Here is a 6,000-nt window from a genome sequence, read left to right on the forward strand (position 1 = left end):
GAGTTGGGTAATATAAATCTATAACCTTTTGTGTGGTCACAGTATCCAATAAAGATCATTTTGTGTGCTTTTGGATCCCACTTCTTGCGCTTTTCTTTAGGCAGGTGAACCATGGCTTCACAACCAAAGATTCGCATGTGACTCACATTTGGTTTCAGACCGGACCACATTTCTACAGGAGTTTTAAACGACAGGGACTTCGTTGGAGAACGATTGATGACATAAGCAGCAGTATGTATGGCATCAGCCCAATACAATTTTGGCAGATTAGCATTGAGTAGCATACATTTTGCTCTTTCTACCAACGAGCGGTTCATTCGTTCAGCAGATCCGTTCTGTTCAGCTGTGTACGGAGTGGTTGTCTGATGTATAATTCCAGCGCTTTTCAGAAAATCAGAGAAATTTTTGTTATCATACTCCAGTCCATTATCTGTTCGGAGAATCTTTATACGAGCATCTAATTGGTTCTCAACTTCTTGTTTGAATTCTTTAAATTTATCAAGAGCTTCAGACTTGTTGCGAAGAAAGTATACGGAGATTCTTTTGGAGTAATCATCAAGAAAGGTCAAGAAATATCTGGCACCACCAAGAGATTGTGTTTCCATTGGACCACATATATCGGAGTGAACCAATTCAAGAGGTTTATTAACCTTTACACCTGAACTCTTAAATGGTAATCGTGTCTGCTTGCCTTCTTTGCAAGTGATACATGTCAGATTTTCTATTTTATCTGAGAAAATTACATGTTCAGTATTTTCAGACATTTTCTTTAAACTGTCAAAATTTAAATGTCCCATTCTCTGGTGCCATAAATAAATATCCTGCTTTTCAACACCAGACATGTATGCATTGCCTCCTGGCATATTCAGCCGGTACATGTTGTTAAAAACACTTGCAGTAGCTACAATTTGACGTTTGCTGTTCAAAATGACACAGCCGGACTTATCAAATTCCACATGGCCACCATTTTGAGTAATCTGACTCACGGATAGCAAATTTGTTGCTAGTTCTGGAACATATAACACATTTGTAAACAGTACCTTGTTCTCTTGGCCTTTATCATCGCAAACATTAAGGCTCACTTGTCCTGAGCTTTGCACGGATAACATTTTATTATCAGCAACTCGAATATTCTTTATTACAGAGGATGTTTCCAGCAGAAATAAGTTCTTGTTCTTCGTCATATGTGCGGAGGCGCCAGAGTCTATGTACCAGGCGTCATCATAATGAGAAGAGGCCACAAACACAGCAGCATAAGAAGAGGTAGGTTTCTGTACCTTATTTTTAGGTTTAGTTTTGCAGTCAGGGCTCTTATGACCATATTTGTTACAGGAATAACACCTTGGACCCTTGAATTGCTTCTTGTCACTGTTATTAAAATTCGTCTTGTTCACTGCAAATGCTGTAGTGTTGTTTTCAGTATTTCTGACATCTTGTAACAATTTTGCTTTCACAGAATCTGCGGATATCTTCGTGCCGGAGCTTTCAATAGCTATAATCATTGGCTGATAAGATTCTGGCAGACCGGAGAGCAGCAGTGTACCGAGCCACTCGTCATCCACTTTGAAGCCAATGTTCCGAAGCTTATGAGCTGTTGACATGATCTTGCTCACATATTCCTCAATATTTTGACATCCACTGAGCGAAGTATTGCACAAGTCTCGCAGAAGACCTACTCGGCGTGTCAGCCCGGAGTCGTCAAAGGCCGTTGCCAATTTATTCCAGACAGCTTTAGCCGTGCTTTCTTCCTGAACGTGAACATAATTTATCGGATCAATCAAGAGAATTATTTTTGTTCTTGCTTTAATGTCTAGTTTTGGGTCTATTTTTGCCGATGGGTCGGAATTTTCAATACAGCACCACAAATCTTCATGTTGCAGATATGTTTTTACTGCAAACCGCCAAGTGGCATAATTTTCACGGCCGGTTAACTTTTCAAGTAATGCCATTGAATTGTTCGATGCCATTTTAGGCGTTGAAATTGAAAATTGAAATCACCCAATTCAAAAATGAAAAACGACAAAACACGGTTTCGAACGTTCTCGACTGTCACTATTTGAGTTCACAATTTTTAGTCTGAAATTCACTAATATTTTATAGAAAGCACTTCACTAATAGTTCCTGGGCTATTCTGGGCCCGTAACCTGAAGATTATGTCAACAGCTCATAAGCTTCGGAACATTGGCTTCAAAGTGGATGACGAGTGGCTCGGTACACTGCTGCTCTCCGGTCTGCCAGAATCTTATCAGCCAATGATTATAGCTATTGAAAGCTCCGGCACGAAGATATCCGCAGATTCTGTGAAAGCAAAATTGTTACAAGATGTCAGAAATACTGAAAATAATACTACAGCGTTTGCAATGAACAAGAAGAATTTTAATAACAGTGACAAGAAGCAATTCAAGGGTCCAAGGTGTTATTCCTGTAACAAATATGGTCATAAGAGCCCTGACTGCAAAACTAAACCTAAAAATAAGGTACAGAAACCTACCTCTTCTTATGCTGCTGTGTTTGTGGCCTCTTCTCATTATGATGACGCCTGGTACATAGACTCTGGCGCCTCCGCACATATGACGAAGAACAAGAACTTATTTCTGCTGGAAACATCCTCTGTAATAAAGAATATTCGAGTTGCTGATAATAAAATGTTATCCGTGCAAAGCTCAGGACAAGTGAGCCTTAATGTTTGCGATGATAAAGGCCAAGAGAACAAGGTACTGTTTACAAATGTGTTATATGTTCCAGAACTAGCAACAAATTTGCTATCCGTGAGTCAGATTACTCAAAATGGTGGCCATGTGGAATTTGATAAGTCCGGCTGTGTCATTTTGAACAGCAAACGTCAAATTGTAGCTACTGCAAGTGTTTTTAACAACATGTACCGGCTGAATATGCCAGGAGGCAATGCATACATGTCTGGTGTTGAAAAGCAGGATATTTATTTATGGCACCAGAGAATGGGACATTTAAATTTTGACAGTTTAAAGAAAATGTCTGAAAATACTGAACATGTAATTTTCTCAGATAAAATAGAAAATCTGACATGTATCACTTGCAAAGAAGGCAAGCAGACACGATTACCATTTAAGAGTTCAGGTGTAAAGGTTAATAAACCTCTTGAATTGGTTCACTCCGATATATGTGGTCCAATGGAAACACAATCTCTTGGTGGTGCCAGATATTTCTTGACCTTTCTTGATGATTACTCCAAAAGAATCTCCGTATACTTTCTTCGCAACAAGTCTGAAGCTCTTGATAAATTTAAAGAATTCAAACAAGAAGTTGAGAACCAATTAGATGCTCGTATAAAGATTCTCCGAACAGATAATGGACTGGAGTATGATAACAAAAATTTCTCTGATTTTCTGAAAAGCGCTGGAATTATACATCAGACAACCACTCCGTACACAGCTGAACAGAACGGATCTGCTGAACGAATGAACCGCTCGTTGGTAGAAAGAGCAAAATGTATGCTACTCAATGCTAATCTGCCAAAATTGTATTGGGCTGATGCCATACATACTGCTGCTTATGTCATCAATCGTTCTCCAACGAAGTCCCTGTCGTTTAAAACTCCTGTAGAAATGTGGTCCGGTCTGAAACCAAATGTGAGTCACATGCGAATCTTTGGTTGTGAAGCCATGGTTCACCTGCCTAAAGAAAAGCGCAAGAAGTGGGATCCAAAAGCACACAAAATGATCTTTATTGGATACTGTGACCACACAAAAGGTTATAGATTTATATTACCCAACTCCAGAAAGGTAATAAAAAGCAGAGATGCTGTGTTTCTTGAATCTACTGTGAAGAGAGACGTTGTTCCTGTAGAAATGTCCACGAATAAACCTGAAAAAGAAGAAGAAAGTTTAATGAATGAAAGTTTCAATTCAGAAAGTTCATATGAAACTGTAAAAGGAAACAAATCATCGGACAGTGAATACATACCTGATACCAGTCTTGATTCTCCTGAAATAAGTAAAGTTACTTTGAGACCCAGAAATAAAATCAATAACAAGAATTTAAATTTAGTCCATTCTGAAGAAAAATACTTACCTGTGTTCAGTGACGCCTGGTATTCCTGAAACATACAAAGAAGCGATTAGTTCAGAAAACAAAGATGAATGGATAAAATCAATTGATGAAGAACTTGAAGCTCATGAGAAAAACAGAACCTGGATATTGACTGAAAAACCTCCAAATGCCAAAATAATAGGATGCAAATGGGTGTTCCGCATAAAAGAAGAGTCAACAGGTCCACGTTTTAAATCGAGACTTTGTGCAAAGGGCTTTGCACAACTGCAGGTATCGACTACACCGAAACGTTCGCTCCGACAGTAAGGTATGATTCAATCCGTTTATTATTGTCCATGGCTGTCCAGTATGATCTTAAACTGCTTCAACTTGACGTCAAAACTGCATTTTTATATGGTGAGCTTGAGGAGACCATATTCATGACTCCACCTGAAGGTCTGCCCTGTGAAGACAACATGGTATGTAAGCTCAACAAGTCACTATACGGTTTGAAGCAGGCTCCCCGATGCTGGAATAAGAAATTTGACTCTGTCCTTAAGAAATTTGGTTTTGTTAATAGCAAGGCTGATCATTGTGTTTATGTTGGTCAAGTCAATAATGAGAAATGCTATCTTTGTCTATATGTCGATGACGGATTGTTATTTTCTAAAAATGAATCGACACTGATAGAAATAACTAAGGAATTGAGTACAGTATTTGAAATAAAAATAATGAATAAAGTCAGTAACTATGTGGGTATGCAGATTGAAATACTAAGTAACGGTATTTTTATTCATCAAACTAAATATGTGGAAAATTTGTTGAATAAGTTTAACATGACTGATGCTAATCCCAACAGTGTTCCGGTTGACCCCCATGTTAAGTTACAAAGGGAGAAGGTGAGCCAGAGAAGAATATCCCTTACAGAGAGGCGGTGGGATCCCTCATGCACCTGGCTACAGTGAGTCGACCTGAAATTATGTTTGCCGTGAGTCTGGTGAGTCGATTTCTTACTTGTTACAACAAATCACACTGGAACGCAATACTGAAAATCTTCAAATACCTGATAGAAACAAAAGAGTACGGGTTGTATTACTCACAATCGTCACAACCAGCAGAAGTAACTGGTTACAGTGATGCTGATTACGCCAACGATCTCGATACAAGACGTTCCGTCACAGGCTACGTTTTCATTAAAATGGAGCGGCTGTAACGTGGTCCAGTCAAAGACAACAAACAGTTGCTCTGTCAACTACTGAAGCTGAATTCATGGCAGCTTGTGCCGCAACGAAGGAAGCTATGTGGATAAGACAATTGTTGTGTGATATTGGTGATTATAAACAAGACACGATGTGCTTACATTTAGATAATCAAAGTGCAATAAGCGTTATCAAAAATGTAAACTTTCATAAAAGATGCAAGCACATTGATATTAAGTACCACTTTGTTAAAGAGAAGTTCCATCAAAAAATAATTGATCTGAAGGCTGTAAGCAGCGAAAATCAATTTGCAGACATATTTACCAAAGCTTTGTCGAAAGATAAATTTCAATTTTTGAGATCTAAACTTGGAATGTCTGACTTTATTTCTGTATCAAAGTAAATGCAAATTTAATATGTTTGTCAGACATGTAAGTTGTATGTCTTGTTTAATGGCTCATGTAGGAGTTATACTGTTAAGTTTTCTTTATTATGAATGTTAGAAAGCTTGAATTTAGGGGGAATGTTGGAAATGTAAAACCTCCATCAATTCAAGACTTTCAAGTCATAGTTTCTTCTAATGGTCTGTCGTCCTATCTGACACATTTCAAATGCGAGCCGATCGTACAAGTCCTAAATAAACCAGATTTATTATTTTAAATAGTTTATTATCATTTAATTTATCAGGTTATGGGCCCATAACCTGATAAATTAATGATAATAACTATTAAAATAATAAATCTGGTTTATTTAGGACTTGTACGATCGGCTCGCATTTGAAATGTGTCAGATA

The sequence above is a fragment of the Choristoneura fumiferana genome, chromosome 6, assembly GCF_025370935.1.
Source record: "Choristoneura fumiferana chromosome 6, NRCan_CFum_1, whole genome shotgun sequence".
Taxonomy (NCBI): Eukaryota; Metazoa; Arthropoda; class Insecta; order Lepidoptera; family Tortricidae; genus Choristoneura; species Choristoneura fumiferana.